At 36.5% G+C, this 13,437-nt stretch overlaps 1 protein-coding gene across 9 annotated transcripts in view; it reads right to left on the minus strand.

The window, feature by feature from the left end:
* The window catches only part of CDH12 (cadherin 12), a 1,018,075-nt gene that overhangs the window by 574,413 nt on the left and 430,225 nt on the right, over positions 1-13,437 (minus strand). The window contains exon 1 of one of the 9 annotated variants that reach the window (XM_084781277.1): positions 9,821-9,919. The exons of the other annotated variants lie outside the window; for them this stretch is intronic. The gene's annotated coding sequence lies outside the window, so the exon portion shown is untranslated. Of the gene's footprint in view, positions 1-9,820; positions 9,920-13,437 lie in introns of those variants that run through there. 9 annotated transcript variants of the gene reach the window in all.

A 13,437-nucleotide genomic window follows, 5' to 3' on the forward strand; every position in this document is an offset into this window, starting at 1 on the left:
GTTCTATTTACTCATTGTGCGGTGATGTAAACCTCAATGTCTTGTGAATACAAAGCATGTGTACTACCTGGAGCTGTATTTCCCGTATCCATAAATGTAAAGATTAAAAATTTTGACAGTTATGTTACTATAACTTATTAGTAAAGTTGATAGAAACAATTTAGATGTAATCTACAATCAAACAGGAAATGTGTATATTTTTTGAGAAAACTGGATAAAAACATAGCATAATCATAAAGTGAAAAGTCCTTTGTACAAGTTGATAGGGAGATAAAATATTTGCCCCTTTGTACTGTCAAAAGCAAGAAAATTTTCTGAAAACAATAGCTAGAAAAGTTCAGGAAGTAGTTTGAACTAAGTAGCACTCCCAGGGATATTCAGTATTATCCCTTGTGGTAAACATGTAGGAAGACGTCTAGGAAACCTGAGGTTTGTATAGATGATATAGTCATTTTCTAAAGATAAGTGACGCGAAAATAATGGCAAGAAGTAAGGTCTTAAGTAGAAATATCGCCTCAAAATTAACACATACATATTTTTATATTTATGAACATAAATTGAAAACCATATACTAAATTATATCAACATATATTATATTTCCATAAATAATATAAGTCAGTATCATATAATGGAAATAATTCATTATTTTCAAAGATGAAAATATACTTGTATGAAAATTTAAGATTAGTCAAAATAGAAACTTAGATAATTCACTTAATCCAGAGGCAATGACAGCAGCAGTTTACATAAAAGTGAATATGATATTAACCAATAAATAGTATATTAATCTAGACCATTCAGGACTCATGTAAATTTTTTAATCAATTTAGTTTGGATAAATTAGTAAGGATTATGTCTTAAATATGTAAGTATTACGTCTCAACAAAAAGATATTCTGTGATCTTCCAAAGGAAACAAGTATGAAAGAGCTCTCCATGTTTTCTTACTGCTAGGCTATAGGGGGAAGTTGAGTATGTTTCCAGAGAGAATGTGAAATTCTCTGTTTTGTGTCATGTAGTAACTTAGCTCAATATTAACGAGGACACAGAACATAATATTTGTTCCATCCTGCCATATTTGCCTAAAATTTAACATACTGAATTAGTGGACTTGTCTTATCTAAGAAAACTTATATATTAAATGGTATTTATTGGTTCAAAGAAACAGAATATCGTTACGTAAGAATAGAGTTTATAGAAGTTTGCCAACTCATTAGCCTAACAAGGTCACATCGAAACTGTTCATTTTGCACACTGTCATGAAGAGTGCCAGTTTTACTCTAAAATGAGGTTTCCTTGTGGAATAGAATAGCTTTCAGCACAGTAAGAGTTTAGTGCCTCCTCATTTGCATCTGCTGTGAGAGAACTGGGACAACATAGACAAGTTGTTATGAGCTCTACTCTCATTGAACTAGTGGGACTAAGTATCTTACAATGCACAGCAAAGGCCACTTCCTTCCCTTTTCCCATCTTAAGCAACCAGATTGTAACAGTCTATTCCACCCAACACTCACTTTCAATTCAATTAAAACAAATAAACAAACAAACAGAACAGAACAAAACAAAACTCCATTATAGTGAGTTTAGTTTTGAGTAAAACTTAGCGGAAACATTTAATTCCTCAGTTGTTATAATACACTTGAGCCTATTTTTGCAGCATGTACTGAAAACATTCTAAACCCTATCTGTAAGAGCTCACTAACATTACATCTGAAATAGTGTGACAGAGACTACCTCAGGTGACTTGCATAAAAAAAAATCCCAAAGATGCTTCTTGACCAGTCCACTAAAACTTGCTGGAAACTTGCAAACATTAAGTGACAAGGTAATAACATTTTAATTATGAGTAAAGAAAAATATTTTGAGCATAACATTTTAACTGTGAGATCTATTTGTGTCAACTAATGTTTGTTCCACCACTAATACTAAGAACTACTTCAATTTTATACTTTATTAAGCTTAAGTCTTAGTAGTAAGTAGTATATAATTCCAAAAAGCAGCTATTGTAACATTTGTAAGTAAATGCACTGTGTGAATACAGAGTCAGTTATTTCAGGTACTATTTAAATGCAAGAAAAATGTGTTAATGTATTGCAAGGGAATAAAGCTGAAGGACTTTTGCCTCATTCTTAAAATTCATAGTTTTCCTGATAAATATAAATCTTATATATTACTACAGTTTGACCAAAAACCATTTCCTTGCAGATATTTATGTAGTATTTTTTGGTATGGTTAATGATAAATAGTTTGGAATGCTACCATTAACTGAAGAGGCACTACCATAACTCAACAGCAGCAGACATATATATGAATCAAAAGTAGCTTTGATAACTGATATCATCAAGTGCATAAAGCTGGAAGAAATATAAACTTTTGCCTTAGGAAGTAAAAAAAAAAAATTAAGTGAGGACTGAATCTACATAAAATGATCAGTGTTAATATTTCTAAAGAAAATATTAAGATCGTTTTTATAAATACTTACAACTAAAATATCATTTTTTAAGCTTGGTCACACCAAACTGTATCTTTTAATATGGACTATGAGTCTCTTCTAAACTTACAGGTCAAATTTGTAAAAATAAACACTTCAAGAGTATCCTTATACTTGGAAAGAATTAGATATCATTTGTTCCCAAATCATCAAATAAGATTCTTCTTCAAATTCATTAAAAAATATTTTCCTAAATCCTAAAATATAGGGATTCATGTATGTGCATGATATTATTTGAGTAAATTTCTTTAAGTATTTTGTAAAGCTAGCTCAAAAAAACATAAATAGACTGAATTATCTTATCACCTAGTACACTTATCTACCTTTTTACAGAAGTGGTGTTTCATATATAGATTAAGTAAAAATAAAAACAGGTAGATATAAGGAGTTTAAACAGAATAGAGAGACAGATACTGGATACATTGGAGAATATTAGAAAACTGTAGAAAGAAAATTAATGTAGTAATAGATATATAAGACCCATGACAAGTTAAATTGCAATCTACTAGGATGAGGCTTGCTCAACAGGTGAGAAGACCAAGAAGATCCACAGAATCTGTGGATAGAGCTGAGGCGAGGTTTTGCTACCCTCTGTAATGAAATGTGGGACAAAGCAGAGCAGCCGGAGAATGGACACAGGTCTTCCTAGGTGGAAAAACAAATTAAGCCCTTTAAATTTCCATGTGTCAAATGCTGAAGTTACTATTTTGGAATGGATTGATGAGTGATAAAACTGCCATTCCAAGGGAATTCCAAAGTTTATATCTCAGCTGTAAGCCTCAGTGATCTTCTAATACTACATTAGTGCTAATGTCACAGTTATAATCTGTGGTTCCATATTAAGTTACAGTAAGACTAGGCGCAAGCCTTTATACTAAAGCATGAAGAGGCAACCCACTAAGAGTAGAAGAGTTCCAAATCTCTGGGAGACCTGCTCTCTTCTGAATGGAAATGGAAATGAAGGAGGAGTGGATGGAGGTGGGGGGAACCAAGGTAGATGCAGGGAGCTACTGGGAGTGGGGGTGGGGGGGGGAAGAGGAGGGAGGGGAAACTACAGTCAAGCTGTAGTGTATCTGTTAGAAATAACTAAAATGAAAGATCATATCTATGGCTTCCTGGGTCATGTTCCATGTTTGGATCATATGGTGGACAAAATGCAGGTTTCTGACATGAGAGACTGACACCTGACATGTTAGAAAACTTAATTTTTGTAGATAACAAGCTCTTAAGATTGAACCTTTAAGGTATAAGCTGTCTAGAAGATAATAGCCTAACTTACGGTTCTGGTTTCTGTAGCTGTGAATTGGAGAAATCTCACGCTTTCAAAGGACCATTTGATAATCCAAGTGCAGAATGTATTTAATATTCAGATAAATTCTAAAGCCCTGGCTAACTTTAAAAAATACCAATTTTTAACTGTGATGTTTGCATTAATGCAGTATTTGAATATAGTTTAGGCTTACAGATAGACAAAAGGAAGATATGGGAAAATTCAGAGTTCATGAGACATACACTTTTTAGTTCCTACAAAATGGTAACATTGTTTCTTCTTAACACCAAAATAATCAATTAATAGCACTATATAAAACACTCACTGCAGAATTTTTAAAATATCTCACACTACTTCTGCCTAAACCATTAACTTATGAAAATGTATTTGTAGTGTTAGATGATTTATTCTCAAAAGCATTATTTTTATATCTCTCTGGGATAAATAGCTGAAATACTGAATCCAACACATATTTTTCTCATGTCACATTTATCACCATAATTTTATTTAAAATATTACTTTCCATGTTTTTTGACCTAGTAGTGTTAAAAAATTATTATTTTGGTGATGATGATGATGATGATGATGATGATGATGATGATGATAAAACATGAATGAAAACAAATAAATATTATTTTATATTTTCACAATAAAACCACTTTCCAATGTCATCTATATTTAAAAACATTTGCTCTCCTAAAATAAGCCATTAATTCTAAGTTTAACGATTCTACTTCATGATACATGAACAATGATGCATTTGTGTCACATTAAATTAAATTAGTCATCTCCTACTAGTTTACAACCTGTGTAATTTCTGGGTAATTTTTAGACTGCGTGTAGTAAGAATGCACAATTATATAAAGCTTTTTTATGTAAAAAGAGTAATTAATATAGAAACCTCAAATGTTATCAACTGTCAAAATTAATGTTCTTAAACGTTAGAAAACAGTCTAGCTTACTTCATTGAAAAATTCAGAAAACATTAGATAATTAGCTGTAAGCACACTGAGTACATTGATTGACATGTAAATGAGACTCAAGAAGGTATTGTATAAAAAATATTACGGAATATATAATCTTGGGTTGTTTCCTCTGTGATAAAAACAAGACAAATGATGGCACCATTCATTTAAACAACAAAAGACAATTGATCTTGATACAAAGAAACAAAAATGATACAGTTGACTACAAGACAATTTAGTAAATTTCTCTTGAGGGCAAGCCTCATTCTGAAATATGTTTATCAAAATTGAAATGAAGTAATGTGGGCCCTTGTCTGCAGGAGGAGATGCTCTCTCCTGGTAAACTGGTAAGCTTAGTGCTTGGACATAGGTGAGCGGACCCCCTTGCTGGTAACTACCCACCAGACCCAAAAGTGTTAAAAGGGTAGTTCCTTGCAGGGACACTTCAAAAGCACAGAAGCTAAACCACAGGAAAGGTGGCTCTTTGAAGAAATACATATCAAAGCTATCCTGGAGACAATCCCCTGGAGGTGTCCTGGTCCTGTGTCCTGGAACTCAATACTTCTTGGTTTAAAAACCCAGATCTGGGGAGAGGATGCTTATTCTCCTTTTCTCCTTCTGTAGCTCCCTGGCTTTATCTTTCTTTTATCATTAAATTTATTGAATTAAAATGTAGCTTTTTGACCCTTGATTGTCTTTATTTTAACAAAGGGCAGGTTATCTGGCTCTTCACAAGTCAAAAGCTCCTTCTCCTGGCCCCTCCCCCTGTGCCCACTGGAAGGGATGTGGGGTTCCCATTATGAGGTCCCAACCCCAGCTGTGCATGGCTTCCCTGAGCTCTCTTGAGCTGGTTCCCTCCCTGCCCAGGAGGCCTTCTCCATGAGTGGTTCTCAGGACAGAGTCTTCTTCTGCTAGCCTCCAGAAGGCTGAAGAAAACTCTATGACCAGATTCCCAGCCCAGCCTCCCGGGCGAAAGGAACCCACAAAGTAAGAGTATTCTACTTGCCGAATGCTCCTATAGCTTTTGAAGATATTATGCATATTTTAAATTTTAAGCTGATGTCAATTAAAAATCATGATACTCGGGTAGGAGAGATGGCTCAGCTGTTACGGTTAGGCTCACAACCAAAATTAAGATGATACTCAAATCCAAAATGTCAAATACAGATAGGCACACCAAGAAAGTCCAGATAAGAAATTATAATAAAAATCAGACATATGAGTGGACAGTCTTTACTTTCAATATCTTAAAATTTTCAATAAAATATATGAATCTTCTACCATGGTCCCCTCCCCTAGACATCTGACTTAATGTTAGTTACATTTACCCCTAAATGTTAAGTTAAATGTCTTCACTATAGCTCTTTTGATACCTATTAGATACAATTTGGTGATGATTTGAAATTTGGATGGAATATTTATCACCATGAAAGACTATATCTGAAATTTTAATACTTATTTTTATAGTCCTTCCAAGGGAAGAAAATAAAACAAGCAGCGTACCATCACTGGAGTTTAAAGAAGTGGCCATCCATTTTGTTTTTCACAAAACATTTTAAATATCTCTTCTTATAGTTCCTGACAGCTGAGGGCAAACAAGGTTCTTCGCCAATTTATGACTGAGCCAATACCTATAAAGATCCTCTGAGATTAGTGTAAGCTGCAGCTAATGTCCATTTCCTTTATGCTACATCTGGGCATTAAAGACTGATGTCTTCCTAGTTGGCTATCTGTCTCCCAGACTCATTTACCTGAGGTATAAAATGAAGAGTGATGAGGTTTTTGGGGTGGATTTAATATTTAGCACATTAAAATTTAATTTATTATAGATTAATGTGACCTTAACAGTGCTAGGGTTTTCTTCACTTCATTTTACTTTTCAAGTAAGAGAAAAGAAAATCCTAATGGGAAAACCACAAGCTAACTTATGATAGGCTGTATGTCTGGAAGTTTATTATGTACATGTAACATACATACCTGGAGCTCCTAGGCCAAGAGGCCTAGGTAGAGATGTGTGTTCTAGCTTCAGATAGTCTGTCTCAAATAGTGATGTAGAGAGTAATTGAATAAGAAACACAGCATGGACCTGTGGCCTCTTTGTACACACAGGATCGTGAGCACCCATTTGCAAATGTGTATTCATCTGTGTAAACTCATACAAAGAACACAGTCAAACACAGACAAAGAAAGAAAATGGCTTTCTATCTATTGATGGAATAGAGTGGCATTAGATGCTGCTTGCTTGGAGTGATGTTAAATTGTGTGATATTGCCAAATATAGAGTGTTGCATCGTCTTTGTCTTCATCCAGGATAAAACACTGATGAATAGATCTTAGTACAGAAAAGGACTTATTTCAGCTTACAGACTATAGTCTACTTTTTAGGAAAGCCATGCCCAGGCAGTCTAACAGGAGGAGAACAAGTAATAAGGAATGACTTTAAGATAGAAAGGCAAGCTGACACAGTCCTATCCCTAGAGGAGAAGCTATCAGTAATTGATAGATGCTAGGAGAGGAAAACTCACTTTCTTTAAGGGCTGTGACTGGAAGATAAACCATGCTCCAGTGGAGGGCATACATCCAAAAAGATACAGGTGGCACAATTATACTTAAGTTTTACAAAAATCACAATTTTGGGTGGGTTGAGAGGCAGTTGGATATCTTCTAATATTACAAATGAAAATTTTATTATGACATAATCACCAACAGTGAGATTTTTATACTTCTATTCTTTCTAGCCATATTAGATATTAAATGAGAATATCTGAGCATTCTGAAAGAGGCAAACATTAAAATAAGCAGAATAGTAAGAAATAGAAATTTTTTTAAAAATTGACTACATCCAATGAGAATGTCTAGTGAGAACACTGTCCTTTCCTCTTCCTCTTTCTACATTGACTAATGTTTACTCTGTCACAATTAAGGCCTTTTTCCTAACCCTTTATTCAGTCAGTGCCAGGAAAGTAAAATTTCAAATACAAATTGACTTGGGAAGAAACATAGACCCATAGATGTCTTCTTCCTCTGTGTTCTCTATTAACCAGCCTGTCTCTCTTCTGTTGAGGAGCCCAGGGTTGGAATGGTCAATATTAATCTGATGTGAGCATAAGGAAGTAAATGCACATTAGCCTCTCTATATGTGGTCATATGCAAAAATCAAGATGTTTTAGGGTTACATTAATGTTGTTGATATTTTAAAGAGTCACATTGTAGGTTGGTACATAGTAAAACTTAGTTGTATTTTCTTTGTTTTATTTATATATTTTTATTTAATTTTTAACTTTTTATTGGTTCTTTGTGAATTTCACATCATGCACTCCAATACCCCCATCCCATCACATACTCATACCAACCCTCCACCCTTGCAAACCCCCCCAAAAAAAAAAAGGAAAAGGAAAAAATGTGGAAGCTGTCATGTGTCATAATGTGTCACACTGTAACTCTTTTGTCCACACTTCTTTGCTTGCCAATGTTCATTGCAATGAGTCCTTGATTGGCTCAAGGCTTCTGGCTTTTGTTACACTATCAATAGTGACACCAAAATGGGACTACTCTTGGATAGTCTATAATTGTCCTGTGTCATGAAGATCCTCTAGTTTTGGATCTGTAGGACAAGTTCCTCCATACAATCACAGTGCTTATCAGTGGGCTAGATGCTGGAGTGAACAAATTGAAATCCTTAGTTCTGGGCCTGAGAAATATCTAAAGAGTTCTCCTGCACTACCCAGGCTGGGTCATGAAATGCCGCATCCATCAATGGGCAGGGACACTCTCCTGCTTTTATGCCATCTGGGCTGGCTCATCAGCATCCATACCATCAAGCCTAGCTCTACTATGCTGCCCAGGTGAGGTGTATGGCCTACTCTCTTCAGTGCTACAGCAAGTGTGGGGAACAGACAGCTCTTCTGCTTGCCACAAATGGCAAAGGGTGAGGGTGGTATAGGACACTGCAGGCAAGTTCCTGTGCCACCTCTTCTATGTTCACACCCTCAGGCCAGAACACCAAGGTACATGCCACCAAGGCCAACTCCACTTTGGTGCCTAGGCGAGGTGTAAAGCCTGCACTCTCGAGTGCTATAGCAGGTGAAGTGCAGGAATTACTCTCCTACTCTTGTGACCTCATACTTGTATGCTATTAAATAAGTAAGTAAATATGTATATATATATACATATATATATGTATATACATATATATTGAATGGTATCCATGGTATACCATTAATAATGGTATCCATGATTAACTCTATTAGTACATTTGTCAAATAAAGGTGTCTGCAGTTTGTTCATAACACAACCAAGAATGCAATAAGCAGCCTGTCTTCTAGGGAGCTAATAAAGAGATAATGGCTAGGACTAGAGTTTGAATAAGATGTAATGATGAGTAGAGATGCAGAGAAATTGAACCAACATCCTCTGACTGTAGCAGAGAAATTCATTTTAGAATTATTTTTGTAGCTTATAACTGTTTTACAAAGACCTTTCCACCATTCCCTAATGAGAGATGTTTACTGCTTCATACTACTTCAAACACTTCTAGAAAGAGAGATCTTCTGTCTTTTATCACAGTTGTTTTGTTTATGTGATGAGAATTATGGTGACTATAAACATAGTATACTCCCATTCTAATGCTAGAACATATGCATACTTCACAGAGACAGAAAGGGTAAACATTTAAATAAACAAAAAACATGAAGAAACAATGTTACCCAAAAGGCAAGGGCAAAAAGGACGTCACAAAACAAATCAACCAATCATTTCAGTGGCCTAGAAACTATATAAGGACTTTTTTCAACTCCCAATTTTTATGGTTTGACTTGAAGATTCCAATTACTGTGACTGTTTATAAAAGTTTCTGCCATGTAATATTTTGGTGCTAGGAAAACTGAGTAATCCTATTAAAAAATACACATAACAGTATGATTGTGGCTTGAAATTAGGTGATAGCTAAATGCTGGAAGAATTTGAAGAACTATATAAGATAGGTTGTGAATTGCTTTAAAGAGACTTGGTAGAAAAAATTGTTTATGATAAAGCATAAATAATTTTTGGATTGGGGAGTGATATAAGATGGCACCAAACACACAGGATATCTTACCTGCAGGACTGAGACTTGAGACCAGGTTGTGAGGTACAGACCAAAAATCCTGAAGAGACATAAGTGAGAGGGGTTCAAAAGTACAGAAAACAGGTGGGTCTAGTCTCAGGCTACCCAAATGGCCCAGGGAGTTCAGGGTGCACAGTCTCCAGAGTCTAGACCCATACCCAGCAGTAAGCAGCTTCCATGTGCTGTATCAACACTAGGTATCTAAGACTGAACTGTGGGCAATGTAACTCCAGCCTGGAGCTGCAGGTCTGGAAAAAAATGCATGAAAACAGGTAGTTTTGACCTCAGACCAACAAGTGAGTCCTGAGAAAGCCCCAGGGCGAGGATATTCTGTCCAAAGGCCAGCACAGTTGAATGCTGCAGTCTTTATCTCCTTCACTGATCTGTGGGCCAGCTGGCCCAGGAGGCTGGAGAGTGTGGATTTGGGCCCACCAGTCTACGGGCTGGCCCAGAGTCCATATGGGGGCCCAGGCAGCAGTGGACATGCCTTTTCAACCACAGCTTCCAAGCCAAACACTTGGGTTGCCTGATCTAAGGCCACATGGTCTGAACAGATTGGGCAGAATCCTCCATCCAAGACCCAGCAAATTCTTCCTTCCCACTGGGGTGGAACTGATCTGGTCTGAATGGCGCAGGCAGATGCCTAGCTATCTACCAAGCTCTGCAGGGGCCACCATGCCCACTGGGAGGATCTGAACCTGCCTGAGAGGAAGGGGCAGAAAACTAACCACCCTCCCCATCAAGGGAGCTATTTCTGCAAGCTCTGGTGGAGCCTGATCAGCTGCTGGAACCACTTTCTCCATTTCTCTTCAGTACAGTTTTTGAAATTCTAGCCAGAACAATAAGACAACAAAAGGAGATGAAGGGATCCAAATGGGATAGGAGGAAGTCAAATTATCCCTATTTTCAAATGAAATGATAGTATACATAAGTGACCCCTAACTTACACCAGAGAACTCCTAGAGTTAATAAACAACTTTAACAAAGTGACTGGATACAAAATTAACTCAAAAATATTAGTAGCCTTCCTGTATACAAATGACAAATGTGCTGAGAAAGAAATTATGGAAGGTACAACCTTCACGATAACCACAAGCAATACAAAGTATCTAAGTATAACTCTAACCATGCAAGTGAATGACTTGTTTGAAAAAAGTCTTTAGGTTTCTGAAGAAGAGAGTGAAGATGACATCAGAAGATGGAAAGATTTCCCTTGCTCATGGACTGGGAGAATTAACATAGTAAAAATGTCCACCTTGCCAAAAGCAATTTATAGATTCAATGCAATACCTATCAAAATACCTATACCAGTTTTGAAGACATTGAAAGATCAATTGTCACTTTCATATGGAAAAACAAAAAAACCCAGAATAGCTAAAACAATCCTGTACAATAAAAGATCATTCAGAGGGCTCTCCTTACCCAATCTCAAGCTGTTCTATAGAGCAATAGTACTGGTAGAAATAGGCTGGTTGACCAATGGAATCTAATTGAAGCCCCATAAATAAATCCACACACATATGAACACTTGATTTTTGACAAAGAAGCCAAATCTATTCAATGGGAACACGATAGCATCTTCAATAAATGGTGCTGGTCTAACCGGATGTCTACTTGTAGAAAGATGCAAGTAGATCCATATTCATTTCCATGCATAAAACTCGAGTCCAATGTATTAAACACCTTAACATAAAACTAGAGACGCCAAATCAGTTAGAAGAAAAAGTGGGGAAGAGCCTGGAACACATTGGCATCGGAGACAACTTACTGAACAGAACTCTAACAGCCCAGGCTCTAAGGTCAACAATTAATAAATGGACCTCATGAGGCTAAGAATCTTCTGTAAGTCAGAAGACAGAGTCAACACTACAAAGAAACAGCCTACAGATGGCGAAAATAATCTTCACCACCAAACCAAATAACCCAACTGAGAAATGGGGGTCAAACTTAAACAGACAATTCTCAACAGAAGAATTTCGAATGGCTGAGAAACTCTTAAAAAAATGCTCAATGTCTTTAGTCATCAGATAAATGCAAATCAAAACGACTCTGAGATTCCATCTTTCACCAGTCAGAATTGCTAAGATCAAATTGCTAAGATGCAATTGCTAAGATGACAGCATATGCTGATGAGGATGTAGCGAAATGGAACACTTCTCCATTGCTGGTGGGAATGCTAACTTGTACAATCACTTTGGAAATCCATCTGGCACTTTCTCAGAAAACTAGGAATATGGCTACCTCAAGAACCAGCTATTCCCCTCATTGGAATATACCCAAGAGGTGCTCTACCACACAATAAGGAAATATGCCCAACCATATCCATAGCAGCCTTATTCATAAGCCCGAACCTGGAAACAACCTAGATGTCCCTCAGTCGAAGAATGGATAAAGGACAGTGGTACATTTACACCATGGAGTACTGCTCAGCTATTAAAAACAAGGAAATCTTGAAACTTGCCAGCAAATGGATAGAACTAGAAATGATCTTTCTGAGTAAGTTAAACCAGATCCAGAATGACTTATATGGCATATACTCACTTATAATTGGACACTAGCCCAACAGAGGTGTCTCCTGAAAGTCTTCACTTAGCTGGAGATTGGGATAGAAACTGGGACTTCCTACTGGGACTCTAGGTGAGAGAAGTAAGGAAGAATGGGGAAATAGAAGGATCCAGAGGTTCCTAGAATCCTACAAGAAGACCATTATGGTTGGCAAATCTGTACCTGGGCAGGTCACCTCAAACTACTGTACCAACCAAGGTCAATGCATGCAGTAAACTTAGAACCCCTATGCAGATCTAGCAAATGGACACCACATTCTTCACAATTGTGTGGAGAGTAGGGACTGACATGGACATGAACTCTTGTGCCCCCTAATTGACCACTTCCCCTTGATGAGGATATCTGGTGACACTCAGAAGAAGAATAAGCTTGCTACCAGGAAGAGACCTGATGGGCTGTGATCTTATAGTGGGGGAAGAGGTCCCTTCTGTCACAGAACTAGGGGAGGGGATTAGGATGAAAGAGGGAGGGAGAGGGAACAGGAAGATATAAGCGTGGGGATAACAAATGAGATGAAATCTGAGTAAATTACTTAAATATAAATTAAAAATGATTTTGGATGTCTTAGGTCATAAAATATTGACAGAGGTAATTATTTGTAAAAATATTAATATTAGATAGATAGAGGAAGCTAAGAAAATAAGGTATATAATTTCAAGCTGGAGGAAACGTAATTGTTGCTTAATTAACAGTGCCCGGTTATTTGTCAGTGCCTGTTTTATAAGTTGACAAGGAAGTGGTGAACCTTAACTGAGGAGATTCTCAGCAAAATCCCCAAAGACAGCTTGACTCATTATTTACTCATGCCAAAATAAATGCTAGATAAATAAGTAATTTGAAGAAAGAACTGTAAGCAGAGGTTAATAATTTTGGGGAGTTTGTGTCCTTCATTATACTGATGGAGTACATTTGCCATCGTAAATGTTTTTGGCAAACATGCACAGAGTAAGCTGGACAATGTTTACAATAAGCCTTTGTAAATTATGGATATATTCAAATATTTCTTTAGGAACCAGTATAGAAATGGGGCATTTGGGAATATA

Source organism: Acomys minous (genome assembly GCF_964271855.1).
Source record: "Acomys minous genome assembly, chromosome: 5".
Lineage (NCBI taxonomy): Eukaryota > Metazoa > Chordata > Mammalia > Rodentia > Muridae > Acomys > Acomys minous.